Source organism: Anser anser, assembly GCF_964211835.1.
Source record: "Anser anser genome assembly, chromosome: 12".
In the NCBI taxonomy this organism is placed as follows: domain Eukaryota; kingdom Metazoa; phylum Chordata; class Aves; order Anseriformes; family Anatidae; genus Anser; species Anser anser.
Window position 1 is genome coordinate 6,883,156 of NC_139733.1, and position 15,214 is coordinate 6,898,369.

Here is a 15,214-nt window from a genome sequence, read left to right on the forward strand (position 1 = left end):
GAAACAACCCAATTCTAAGATAGAACACGCACGCACTGCAAGAAGTTAGAAACAGGAGCAAAGCAGCATGCCTATGATCAGCTCCAACACTTCCAGGCACAAACATCCTTCTTAAACTGTTTACTAGCAGCAGCTATTTTTTTTACTTATTTCACAGGAGTCTCTCAGAAGCTTCTGTCAGAATAACTTTGCAAATGTTTTCCCTAGGGACCTTGGAAATAACACTAACTTCTACATGCAGCATCTCCTCTCTATGCACTAAACCAGCTCGGTTTACATAGCCTATCTCCCTTACCTGGCAATTAGGGGAACTGGGTTATCAAGCCTCCTGTGACCTATGGTAAAATGCACCAGTACTTCTGTTTTCTGTGCACCGACCAACATGGAATGAAGCACTGACCTTGCCACTGCACAGAATAAATTCTAAATATAGCATGATTTCTAGGTACTCCAATGTTCTTTCACCAGTTAACTGTTAACTCATGACACCAGGCAAGATTTTTCCTGAGGCACACTTTTTTCCTCTTTTTGTTCTCTTATTCCAGGCAACATGATGACTAGTAAACAACCAAGATGACATTCAGCTTGCTTGGCCAGGTAGTCGGTTAGAACCTCTAGGGGGTAAGCTAAAACACAGTCAGGAGAGTGATGGCAGTCAATGGTTTTAACCTTGCAAGTCAGGTTTTGCTTCTCATTATCTGGGCTTTTGTTTTGCCTTTTGCTGTTGGGGTGCTTTTTGTGGGGGGTGTTTTTGTTTGTAAGCCTACTCACTGTACATATGCATTTTTAATTACAACTGTATCGATATTCAGGATGTTGCCTCCATGAAGCTAAACGGTGGTAGAAAAGACCCATGAAATAGATTGTGTACTGTGCCCTAAAAATCCTGCTGAAGAGCAGAAAGGAGAAGGGAAGAGTTCAGAATTGTCCAGAAGAGCTTTGCATATGTTAAATTAAATGTACTGACATGTTATTTACAGAGTATTGCAGTGTTACCAAACAATAAAAGCTGTTGCTAAAAGGGAGACAAATAATCATTACTTTTTTTTTCTTTTTTTTTTTTTTTGTCCCAGTACTTCATTAGCTTTATAAAGAAACTCAGTCCCTACTTCAAGCATCATCTATTTTTCCTCTGTTGGTAAGGTTTGGAGATAATGAAATAGCACTGTTCCCCTCTATTCCCCTATAGCTGTTGCAGAAAACACCTTGGATACTGCACATAGTCAGCTGAAACAGGCTCATTTAAAATGCTGGTCAACTTCATAGACAGCTGTTCTTTCCCATGTAACTATCAAGGGAACCCTATGAAAAAATATCCCCTTCACCATTTTCCAACGTTGAATTCCCCTGAGCAAACAGCTTCTCTTTGAGGCCCAATTCTAACATGGTTTTTCTTTCATGAGGATCAATGGGACAGAGCCATGATGGAGTGCTTCCCTGTTAGGCACTCAGCCCTCTTCCTCTGCAGGCATCTGCAGCTGCTTTTGACACTTGAGCAGGCCTTTTCTATGCTGATCTGGACTTCACTGCTTCCTTTTTGGGCTTCTGCATTTGTTTTGTTCGTTTAACATCTGAAACTATTCTAAATTCTCTTACACTTATACATCAATAAAAAGCTACTTGGGACAAAGACTACAGTAGCAGAGCATAATTTCCTGCCTCCTTCACAAAGGTACTCAGTGCCTATTCCACTTGTCTAAAGCTTTAGAGCACATCAATATTTACTGCAGTCACAGGAGTGCTCTAGTACCACGCACCTTCAGCTAGCTCAGGTGTTTTTAGCAGCGTGGCATGGCAATAGACTCAGAGGTTAACTGCTCAAGTACTTCTGCTGCTTTGATTTTTGTAGCATGCAGCCATAGGTCTTGGGCCAGATTAAGTGCAAATGCCTCATGCTACCCTGAATACTTTGTTATGAAGAGCAGATCTCAGTTGTATGGAGCTTGGTCTTAAACTCTCACTGCTTGTGCTGAAAGTTGTCCTTCCATGTAAACACTTGAATGAAAGTGCTGAAAGGAAACAGACATAATACCGTCCTAGATTATAAAAAGCTGAAAAAAATAATCCCCTGAACAAGGATTTTGTGCTACGTATTCAGTAATGAGTTCTCACATTTTCCACCTCCTATAATTCAGGTTTACAAATGAAATTTTCTATGATTTGAATCAGCAATTCAGCACCTAACAGATCAGAGGCAGATCATAGGTTACTTAATAATAAGAACTTCAGAATGGCTATAAATCAAAAGGTACGGTAAAGGAAATTAAGATCAATTCCCTACCCCCCCCCCCCCCCAAGCTTTCAGCAGGAATTTCACACATGATTTGAAGCCGAGGGTAGAGGGGTTTTTTTGTTTGTTTTTGTTTTTAAACTAGAATAATTGCAAGTGTATGTTTTCTTTGGAAATTAATTAAAGAAATAATGTCCTTTTTTTTTTAATCAAAGCACATAAAACACAATCATCCATATAGTGCACTAGAATCTTTAACCATATTCTTTTGTTCTATGCCATTGGCATATCTCTTTATCTATAAACAGAATTTGGGGAATACACCACAAAACAAAGCAGAATACTGTTATGGGATTCATAAGAACTAGGTCTTACACACACATGTTCAGAATTAAAACTTCTGGAGCAAAATCTACAGCAAGAACAGACACAGTACTTCCATCTGATTCTGGCAATAATATCCTATTATGTTGCTGGTAAATACAACAGTGGGTTGTAAAATTTCCTGCACATACCATAGCTTACTTTCATTCTCAATCATCTAAAAAGACTAACAGTAATATCTACTTTGGAAATCAAGAATTCCAAGCGTTTCTTAAACACTAGAATAATGCATCTCATCAGAAAGACTTGTTACTTAAATATTTTTCAATATTGTTATTTAAAAGTAAAAACTATGCTCACTTCATTGTGTTCCCCAGATGTCCCACTAAATTTTTCAATGCTGGATATAGCATAAAATATCAATAGTTGCTTTTAATTCTTCAGATATCAATACTAATGTGCCCACTGCAATATGCCAGTGAGAAAAGCGCTTTTAATTTCAAAATACCTTGGATAGACACAGCCTACATTTTCAAAGTAATGTTAGATTCATCCTTCTGTAAAACTACTCCGACTTGTAAGAAGTTCTGTTTCTTCCAAAAATGCTACTTGTACAGCTATTGACTTTATAATAATACACACGGGTTTTACTCCCTACTTGTTTCCAATGTTGCTAAGGTTCCTTAAAAATACTTCCATATTTTGTAGTAAAAGGAAAACTACAGTTCTTTGCTTATTACTGAACAACTTGCAAATTTGTGTGAAAGAACGCAACATTTGATTCCTATACCTAACAGAAAAATGGCTTTAATTGTTTAATGAAGACCACATTTCTACATTTTTACTGACATTGCATTGTTTAATCCATGAAAAATATATACATTTATGCGTGAATTACTTCAAATTCTGATCTTCCCAAATTGAATATTGTTTGAAAAGTATAACTCGGTCACTACTTGACTAACAAAACATGCCCAAACAAACCACCTCTAGCCAATCTTGAGCTGTAATAAAAATATTTCACTGTTCAACCTTGAAACATCTGATTCAAGAGCAATCCCTGTTGTAACAGACACCTTATACAATCTCTCTTCAGTTTCAAGGAGCAATAAGTTGCAATAGATGGATATTCTGAAAAGAATACACAAAAGAACAATTTCCGTCTTCTTCCAGAAGATTGCTGTAGTTTCCTCAAGCGTATTCAAGTTAAAATTGTCATAGATGTACTCCGGCTTAAAGCAGCATTATTGACAGTATGCAGGTCAAGGACCTCTCAAGCCAAATCCAGACTTTTAAATTATTAAAAGCCCAACTTCCTTCAGGCATCTTTTCATACTCTTGCATCAGAGAATTCTGGTACCAGTCCCCACAGCCCTCTCAGGTGCACTTACCGCTAACGCACCATTCACAATTTCAGCTGACTGAACGTTTGCAGCACAAACAACAGCTTGCCATCATCTTCAACAATACCCAGAAGTGGAAGGTGCCACAGCATTCAGATGTGCAATTTGGACCAGAGGCTTGAAAAGGAGTACATTTAAGCACACAGTTCCTGACACTCAGGGGGAGTTCCCTTCACAACTCCATAATCCAGAAAGCACAGCAATTAAACAGGTAATTGGAAAACAGGAGGAAGTAAAGCCACTTTCAGTTTAGAAACAGATTAAAGACATCATTTCCAACACGGTCTGAAAAAAAGCAGTCAAAATATAAGGAGGTTCTAGAAAGTCTCTCGAGAGTAGATCCTAACTGCCACATTGCTGAGTTTGTCTGCTGTAACAAGTAGCATCTATGAAAGCCTAAAGTTTTCCAGCACTTCCCTTGTTCTCTGCAGAACCCCAAGGTAAAAACAAAATTTTGGTAACTGAGGCCATATAGTCAAACAGATATATAATTTGACTATTTTTCCTTTGAAGTCTTTCCATATACAATTCAAGTCACACCAGCCAGTCAAATGCAAAAATATTTCCAAAGGCCTATCCTTGAAGCGAAATTTCACAGATGTTTCCAGTACAACTGGCCCTGTTGATGCCATTTGATAATAAACCTTGTCTGCAAGCAGCAGACAGTGCCCTTCTCTGTCTATCACAGGAAGAAATATCCATTCCTATACTTGTGCTTGTTTCCACCCAAGCTAAGCCAAAGGCTACCTGGTTGTATTCATACCACTTTGAGAACTTGAATTATTTCAAAGATGCATGTTGCTCTGAAATTTAGAGTAGCTTAATTGCATGTGGACTGCTCTGGATTTTGTAAACGAGTCTAACTTGCATTTTACAGGTCAATAGAAGTACATGAGAAAATAAAGCAGCCTCAGACAACCATCATTAAGGTATTCAGTAATGCAGGACAGCTCCCACCCATTAAGCATTCAAACACTACCTTTCCTCAACCCTTCCCGAAACCCTGTGTCTCAGAATTAATGCCACGGTGCTCTACACTAACCAGAGCTTGGAAGTTCAGATACAGAAAACCATGGATCAGAAGGTTGAGTGTCCGAATTCAAATGTGATCTGATTCATAGTTCACATCCAGATTTCTTCTTTACACTGAAAGTGATGTTTTGATCTAGTGGCAGATGCAGGCTTGTATGTTTAAAAAAAAAAAAATCCAATAGCTGTGGACAAATTACAGATTACAGACTGTATTGCTTCTATTAGAAACAAGTCATATTTCACATCTCTGTGTAAATGTTACCCACTGCTCTTACATGGTAGTATATGGAATGGATATGCCAGTGCAACAGGCAAGGGTGACATGCTCTCCAACACCTACCCTTGCCTTGCAGGTACACTGTATAAACCATAACCCTCGTACCAGTCGCTGACCTGCTGTCCAGAAGTCTTTTCTTGGTCTCTGATGTACCCCTTGCTGGAAGCAAGGGGCTGTTCACTCAGCCACCATACAACCATTTTTCATGGCCTGAACGAGGCACACCTCTGGCTTTAGCTCATACTAGCAGCACACAAAGCTAGATCTGTGGTCTCTGTGTTATGCTTCAATGCACACTGTCCATTTCATTTTAGTTTTCTAAGGCTCAGTTGTTAAGTTTGGTGGTAATGTCACTGACCACCATAGCTCCACATTTTTGTCCCAACACTTTATAGTTAACTGTTTGAATGATATTTTTGCCAGCAAGTCATTCTAGGTTCTGCAAGTTCTTCCTAGGTTTCTAGATGCTAGCTTAACTCCCTTACGGTTCACAGCTGTTGTAGGTTTTGTTTTATTGTCGGTTATAAAAATCTCTAACTCTTGTTCTGATTCCCTTCAGCCACTTTTTGGATCGCAGGAACATATCCAGTATTTCCATGACTGCAAAGCTCAGTCAGCCCCTTGTTCAAGGAACCTGCATAGTGTCGGAGGGAAAAATGAGTTTTTTTTTTAAAAAAAAAGCTTTCCGTATATTTCTGTATATCTCTATAAAGAGGACAGAACTTACGAAGCACAGGTACTAAAATCAGCAGCAAGTGCTACCTTATAAAATCAGAGTAATACTTCCACTACTTGAAATGTACATAGCTATCTGCATTCAGGCATACAAATTGCTACAGTGTTCAAAAACAAATCCCTTCCTAGTACTAAACATGGTAAGATTTTAAATTAAATCCACCTCTGTCTTTGTTTGTATACCTGTATTTTTGCAGACAATTTCTTCAAACATGAATTCCTCAAATCTGGCTATTTTGTTAATATGGTTTTCTAACTATCTCATGTCCTTTAGAGGAGCTGTAGTTCATGTTTCACATTGAAGAAAACAGCACGCAAAACTAAGAAAATGTGACACAGCAAAATCCATTTTACCCTTGTCAGATATACTCTTTGATACAATTAACCCATATCTAAAAATTTTCTACTGTCTGCTAGCCTAGCACTCTCAGTTCTTTATTTAGGCAACTTGGTCATTTAGGACTCCTCTATTAGAGCAACTGAAAATGAAGTTGTCAGCTTTTTGGGTGATGTCAAGGTAGCATTTATCAGTTGCTGATTCAGGTCTATAGAAAGGTCAAACTGTTGAGTAAGTGTTTATCTGGACTCAAACTTCTGTATTTTCCCTCCTCCCAGAAGGATTAGAGTGAAACACCGAGCACACTGCCCAGAAGGATGAGTATCAACAGCAGACTTGAGCAGTAAATTGTAATAGATTCCCAGATGAAAACTAGATCCAAGCAAGCAAACTTTCACATAATAACTTCAAGCAACATACTGTCTTTTGATAATAAACACAGTTGTATGTAAAGATTTAAGCATATTTCATCCTCTTGCTCATTAGACAAACCCTTCTGGAAGAGCAAACTCTTTTGCTCCTTCCTAGCGAGCCACTGTCACCTTGGACCTAGCCCTGCTGTACAGAAGAGTTGTCTGAATAAATTCTGGGCAGCACTGTTCCCTGTTAGGAAAGCATTTATTACTGGATCATGTTTTGTTCCACAAAGTCCTTTTAAAGACTGTTAAGGACCTTGCTAGCTTTTCACTGCTAACTGCTGATGGCAGTCACAAACCCACAGTTAGCTCCATATGTTTAATATTCTGTATCTGGGAATTTATTTTTGTCTTAAGTGATAAGGCAACAACAAAACAGTTAGTTTTATATTAATTAAACCTACTGCAGAGCTCATGCTAACAGCAGACTCTTTTCCATGTACTGGGCTCCTTTTGCTCACTGTAAAATAACAGCCAGATAAAAACAAAAAACTGGTGCAGTGTAAGATTTGCCATTACTTTTCCTGTTGAACACCTCCCAGCTCAGCGTGAGCTATATAATAAGTCTGTAGCTTTTGAGAAAGTGAATGGATGTATTAATTAATGTTGCCTGCCAGCTCACCTTACTTACATGTACTGACTCAATACTAAATAGAGCATCAGGTGTTCACCTCTGAAAAGACATGGGCATGCTTATTAATTAGCTTTGCTTACCAACTCCCTTTAATGAGTTATTGGATTATCGAATAAACCATGGCGTTTGATTTTTGAGAAGAATCGTAAGGTTACTTTGTACGGAGCCTAACATTTCGCTGCTAGTCCATCATCTAGTCTTTACGACTGCCAACACATGCTATACATCCCCCTGCAGTTCATGCCAAAGAGAAACGTGTTTGAATCCTGAAGCCACTGACATTCTAGAGGGTGCTGCCATGCGCTCACTTCCTAACACTTCCTTCTCTAGTTTCCTGGTCTTTTTTTCATGATAAAATTTCCACTGTGCTAGAGACTGGTGTATTTTTACACACATTTGGCCACTTAAAACCTAAAACCTGGATTTTATGCTTACAAATTTTTAAGATTTTGTATTAGTCCTTTATGATATTGGACACTGAATGGGAAAGTTGGAGCACTGATGTTTGGGCAGAAGCAAAGCTCTCACTACTAGCTTTGCTTTGTAAAGAACTCTTATTAAAACTGTGTCTCTGTTAACTGGCAAAACCCTGTTTGGCTTACTGTGCTTTACGCATTGAACTCAGTACAATTAAGCTTCTATGAATTGCTATTCCACAGTTCCTCCTAGCACTAAAAACCAAAACTATCTTGAGCACTTTTCATTAAGTATAATGAATCCCTAAGTAGGAAATAGTTGACTATACACAAAGATACTTTAAATTAAAGAGTGAATATCTGCGACATCATTATACCTTATCCACCTCAGCCTTTTCCTATGAAAACAGCAGTGACCATGATATTAAAGGCTTTTGTCAATCCTTTCTTCTTTTCAAATAATTACATCTTCATTTCTTAGAGTAGATAGATTCTTAGAAAAGACCAAGGCCTCAAAGCACCATAAACCATTAGTTTTAACTATATTATAAAACTTTATCAGTTAAAAAGACTTTTTCATAAATACAATGGATGTTAAATTAATATTGTTGCTATAAAGTATTTAAAATTCTTGAGATAGGCTAAAAACTCAAAATTCAAGTCATTTTGCTTAAGGAGGAAATAGAAATTTCATCGCTGACATGAATAAAGTAAGGGTCAAATCAGGAGAGCCATTAACAAAGAAACAATTTTTTTTATATATATCTGAAAATGTGAACATAAGTAGCCAATCTTTCCAGTCATTTAAAATGCAGAACTTCAGCCTGTAAGTTATAGCTGGAATTATCTCATGCAGTGAAAAGTGACAGAAGTTTTCAGCATCCAGTTTTTGCAAAAAATATTTTTCTTGAAAACCCTTCCAGGAAGGCACAGTTCCCCACCCCACCCCCCCTCCAAAGATTCAGAAATAAGAATTGTTATAAATTAAAATGTTATGTAAATCACCATTTGTGTTGCTTTTTTTAAAGCCACAAGCCGAGTTTGACAATAAATGTTAGTCTTAAAATAATTTCAACTGGAAGCTGCTGCATAACACTTACAGAAGACCATTTAGTTGCTCATTCTGTGTACCTAATTCAAGGGCATCGACTGTATTTAATAACTCCAGCATAATTACATAGAGTTATGCTGAGGTATTTTCCCTTAATAATCAGCATTAAATCTGTTTCCAAAGTTTTATATTTAATGCAGTTGTACTATTTAATACTGTGATACTTAATCAACCAGTTGTGCAAGTAATATTAAATGGAGCACCACCATTCGGCAGATAAAGAAGATTCAGTTCTGCCAAGAGGCCCAAGCTGAAATAGGACAGACATTAACATCTGACCTGACTGATACCAGAAGGTACAACGTACAGAACAAAGAGCACGTGAGCAATAAGGAAATGGGTATCAGGAGAAGCAGACATACTCAAGATGGGGAGTAAGCAGGTGAAGAAATTTGAACAAAGGATGATTTGGTATAAACAATGAGAGAGTACATCTTCAGCACTGTTTCAGGTTGCCTAGAAGTATATTAAATTATCAGGGCAACATTTTCATCGTTGATTACTCATACCAATATACACAAATGTTCAATACCACAAGAAAACCTAGGCGATTAATACAAATAAATGCCTTCTATAGATTACATGTATATGAGGAAATTCATTACACCTGCTACCTGTAATCTGCTAGAATGGAGAGCTGTCTCAAGCAGGTGTGCTAAACTGAACACCTGTCTCTCCTAACGCACTCCCCATTTTCCCAAGAGCTGTGAGCTCAGTGTGCAGCCTCCTCTGGCTCCTCTCTGCACACTCTGTTCGCTCCCTAGGAGGTTTGTAGGCCCCTTCCCACCAAGATCTGACCCCCACCTAAAACCTGTTCCCCTGGCAGGTAAGATATACCAGGTAAAGATCACTTCACCTGGATCACGACACCTATGCTATGGACTGTGTTCACCTTGCAACAACAGGTAGAAACACTTTTATTCCAGTCAGCCACCACTCGTTATTCCTACAAGGCTCCCACAACTTCCTTGGGCAGCCCCAGGCAGATAAGATGCACTACCTATTTTTAACTGGAGAGTGAACTTTCTCAAAATGTTTTGAAGTATGAACAGGCTTAAGCAAGTTCCTCTCCTTCTGCATCTCAAATTAAAAGGAAGGAAGCTTTGAAAAATATGTCTTAAAGGTATCAAGGCAATTTCATCCATCTCAACGCCGCAAGGCATCTAAAGAGGACTCAGGAGGTCACTCAACTAAAATTCAGGACTTTTAAGCAACAATGATGGCAGAATGCAGGTTAAACTGCTCAAAGCAAAAGGAAGAGTTGAGAGAAGGAAGGTCTCACAAAGTTGTGGCATGACGGTAACCCAATCGGACAAGAAATCGAGAGGCTTCCAAACTGGGTACCAGACTCAGGACAAATTTTAAACACTCTTTCAAATTCTTAAAATTCACTGTGCTGTCACTATATGAATATGACTAGATAGAAAAGATGACAGGCTTGCAAAACCACTCATTTGATTCTCCAGGGAAGGATGCCAGCAGACACCCTCGCACAGTAAACAGTGGCTTGCGAGTGACTCGTAGGAGCACGGCTGGCATCAGCCCTGGAGGGACATTTCACTCCGTATAGCAAGGTGAGGTGTCCCTTGTAGCAGCTGCTGAGCACAGGGAGATTTATAAGAGGGAAGAGCAGAACAGGAGAGACGTGAATGCTTTTACGTACAGGAAATGGAATTGATTGCCACTGCACAGCAAGAAGCAGCATATTTTCTCCATAATTTTAAGCTGCTAGCTGCAGCAGGATTAATGTCGTCGTCAATACCTCTGGAAAAGTGGGGCAGCAGAAAGCACTGCCAGCATCTCATGGCAAAATATGCCATGCTGATATCCCTGTTAAACAGGATTAACATCAGGAATTAAAAATAACATCTAGGTTTGTGAGAAAAAAAATATTTCACCTTAAGAGCCTTTGTGTATTATTAATGCTGAAACAGTTATTGGTGTTGCAGGAGGTATTTTTAAGCATTTTCCAACTGTCCTGACCTTTTACCATTTTTTGCACACTCTTCAAGGCAAAAAACTCAGATTCTTCCAAGACATTTAACATTCAACTCAAACATTAATGCAGGCTTATTCTTAGCCTGAATAGCCTGTATACGGTATTTTGGGGCAATAGTGCACACACGTTAAAGAACTGACTATTTTCTTTGTCCTCTGAGAGGTCACTTTAAAACAGTCAATAAGACTTAGCTCAATGACTTCTGCCATCTCATAATCCACATGTAAGTGACGTCAGCTACACTGTAACATTAAACAAAACCAAAACAGCTGGACAACAGCTCACTGAAGAAAAGAGAACTGATCTTTGTACAACCAGTACACCTATTCAGCTAAAGCTGTGTTTATTCCTCTGGTAATACATGTTATATCCATCTTCTGATCCAGCATGCATGATGGGTTTTGGATGACACTTCTGTAGTTTTGGGTTTTTACTTTGTGTGTTGCAGCAGATTAGTTTTCATGTTTGTAAGCAGGTGAAGTAGCAGAATTTCTAATTTAATCTCCTTCCTTGTGAACAAAACCAACAAGATATTTATACCTATTTTCCTTAGCCACATTTTTTAAGTTTAAAGTTTTAAACTTAAAAAGTTTAAAAGTTTTAAAGTTTAAAGTTTTTAAGTTTCTAAATTTTTCAAGTGTATTTGTGGAGTCCTTCAGCACCTACAGCTTTGAGGCATCAGTGACTGACTAGACCAGCACCAGAAACAACCTAGGGTCAACTACAGCAGTCATGTAACACGCTTGATGCACTCATAATACTGATAATCACCAACAATTTACTTTTCTGCTTTCCTTTGGCATATTATTTTTTAAGTCTGAAAGTATTTGTTCTGAACTCTTACCTAAGCACCACGTTCTTCATTTAGTTTCACATCTACTCACTGACAAAAGAGATGGGGTCAGCTCTGTCAGACTGCCCTTGCACCTGCTGGGCTCGCTGCACAAACTCACTGATTTGAGAAAACAATAGAACAAAGGAAAAGTCCAAGGACCAAGTACTCCACTGTCATTACATGAGACGTGTACAGAGTCGGGAGGGTGAGCACACCTTAATACTTGAATAGTTTTTCAACTTTACACCATGCTTTTGGAGAAAGCAGGGAAGTAGTGATTTAGAAGTTCTTTTCTTTTCTTTTTTCAAGCAAAAACTAGACATTTTGCACAGAGAAAATGATAGGTTCTAATTTCAGTCAGACTTCACAGCTGTTTTACCCTTTTAATCGATTGTCACTAATAGGAAAGATTTTTACCAAGAGAGTCATCTATATATGCTCCAAGGTTTTCATGGGCTAAAAGTCCATTGCAGGACTACAGTTGGAGGAGAAGTGCATATTTTGGCTGCACTACTGCAAGACTACAAACGTCAAGGTGGCTGAGGGACCTTGCAAAACCATGCAACAGTCATGATCCTCCTGAAAGTAGATGATGTAATGCAACAACTTTCTAATAAAGCTTATTTTTTTTAATTATGAAAAAAAAAAAAGTAATAATACAACTAAAAAAATAAAACAGTGGCCCAAACAAGGCCCTGTCATTCCTTTAAAATTCAGACCCTGTTCTAGAGAGGAGGGTATGCAACAGCTGAAGTGAGGCAAGCACAGGGAAACCCACGATGCCCCAATTTCCCATCCAAACTTCCAAACTGAGGTAATCATTCAGAACTGATAGGCAAATTGAAAAAAAAAAAAAAAAAAGAGTAGGTTTGCTGTATTGTGTTTAAGAAAAGAATCAACTGAGTGCCTAGAATAATGCTTATCCTAAGAGATAAGAATATAATTTAATAGCTACGCTTTAATTTTTACAACTTTAGAACATTGCCAGCCACTTGTATTACTGCATTAATGCTAAAAAGTTCCTGGACATAGAGTATTCAGCCTGTAGCATCTGAAGAGCTATGCCCTCACATATGAGGTGAAAGTCTGCTGCTGTTCACCTCTTACTCATTCAACACATTAAGAAAATTCTCCTCTCATTCTCTTGTAACTACTTCAAAGACAAGCTCTCCTTTTCAAGCACACCTATAAAGCAATGGGCCATTCCCTATTCTCCCTAATCTCCAATGCTAATTAGAAAAAGAACTATGAACTTCGAACTGCTCTAAGAATTTGGTCTGTTCTTCTTTGTATTAATTTTTTCAGTCTTTCTGTACCTTACCAGACTATACCCAAGCTGCCCTCATACTGAAAAATACAGTGCTTCTGTGGAAAGTGGTGGGGAGGAGAGATTTACACAAAATGCAAAAGGAAAAATCAAAAGAGTAGCACAGGCTATGGAAGCTCAGGTTATCGAGTCTTATGCAAGTTACCACAGTGACTCAGCTCACAACCCACATGGGAAAAGAGTATTTGCAGTCCCTAAAGAATTTCATATGAAAGCAGAGAGGAAACACGGGCTAGTTAAAGCTATTGTTACAGAAATAGCAGCTACATACACTCAGCTATTTCCATTACACAACAGAAATACACTGCATTTAATATGGCTAAACTGCCAAGTTCTGGACCATGAGATTATAGTGCGTTGTTTTACTAGCCCCAAGGCAAGGACAAGGAATGGGATTCCTAATAGCATTCAGAAAGATATTTTTTTTCTTTAAAAGTTTAAAAGAAAGTTACTAAACCGTGTTGCAGGCTACGTCAGACTGTCATCCACTGTCAGTGAAAATAGGTTCTATGTTGGAGCCGATGATCAATTTTTCAAGATGTGTGGGAGGCCTCCTTTGTCCTTACTGCTTTCTGGATCTGCAACTGCAAGCATATTTTCAAGAACACCTACACAGATGTAGAAAAAAATGACTGAGGAAGGGTAGAAATAATTTCTAGAGATGCTTCAAAAACAAAAAGGCAGATCAGAAACGGTGAATGCATCACATTCAAGGAAACCAGGATTGAGGAAATACAGATCTATTTGTCTTGGAAGCACATCGAGCTGGCTGCTAGACGGACATCTGTGGCTTTATTTTCCCCTCACCTTTATAAATAACTGGCATGTCAAACACCATCAACCTTTTCTTCTGAAAGACTTCTTGGAAAACAGATGGGAACAGTAAATTTGATCAGTCTAGATCTGAAGGCTAAGTATCAATTGCAAAAGGGGAAGGGAGGCAGGAAATCATTACTGCATCTGACACACTGTTCTTATCCCAAGACTGTTCATACTAGCTAACATCAAAAGAAAAATGACCAGTCATCCAGTCATGCTGGTTCCACTGACAAGGCTACTGAACTTGGACTGGCTTATTGAAAGCCACTGCCCCAGTGATAAGACAAATTATTTATCCCAACCCCTTTTTCTTTTGGGGCATATAACAGAATATTTTTTCATGAGAAGATATAAATGCAATGCTGAGTTAAAAATAATAATCAAAATTTCAAGGATTGCAAGGAACAGCATGGTTGTCATCTCTCCAAGCTACACATGATCTTCACAAAGACTTGAGCAGCAAAGTTTTCCAATTCCCTTGGCTCAGCTGGAAGCAACTTTGCTGCTAACAACAATGCTTCATGGAAAGTTGGGGAATACCTAAGGAAGATGCTGGTAATTGTTTTATCTTTAAACTTTAAAGGCAGCACTTTTTGCACCCTTTTAAGAATCAGTTGAGACAACTGCTTAAGGGCTGTGCTTGTCTTTCCTCTAGCAGGGCCAACCACAAAAGGATAAAAACACTATGCACCAACCATTTGCTTTCATAGGACGCTGAGAAAACAAGGCAAAAAAATCCTTTCAGTCTCTCTGATATACTGCAAAGACAAAGCTTAATTTCATCAAGGGCAAACTGGCTACATCGATTGGATTATTCATTTGGTATAATGGACTTTGCTTTCTTCCTGCAGCTTTCTCAAAGCAAGAACAAAATGAAGATAAATCAGCTCTCTCTCAAGGCTGACACTCTCCATATATTTATAGATTTCAAAGCCCTGCAATACAATAGAAGTGAGGTATTCATTACACATGATTTTTTTTTTCCTTTGCAATACTGTTACTCTTACGTAGACTCCAAAGAAAACATGCGTGCTTTGCAAAGGAAAGACTGCAGCACAGATCAGCAGCAGCTCCATGCTTCTCTCCTCCCTAAGGACTTTCTTCACCATTACCAATTTAAAAGCCCAGCTTTTCCTTTACCAGCACAGAAGCCACTTTGATACACGTGCATGCAAGCATACATAACAGAATACCCTTTTGATCCATCAAGCAAAGGACTAATTGCCTTTTTCTGAGGGAGCACCACTAACGTAATCCTGCTCTGCAATCTCAACAACTGACGTAAGTGCCAGAGTTTATGAAATCTAAAAATTATTTCC

At 38.5% G+C, this 15,214-nt stretch overlaps 1 protein-coding gene across 27 annotated transcripts in view; it reads right to left on the minus strand.

Annotated features, from left to right (window-relative positions):
- The window catches only part of ATP2B2 (ATPase plasma membrane Ca2+ transporting 2), a 413,900-nt gene that overhangs the window by 154,037 nt on the left and 244,649 nt on the right, over positions 1-15,214 (minus strand). The gene's annotated exons all lie outside the window — the stretch shown is intronic.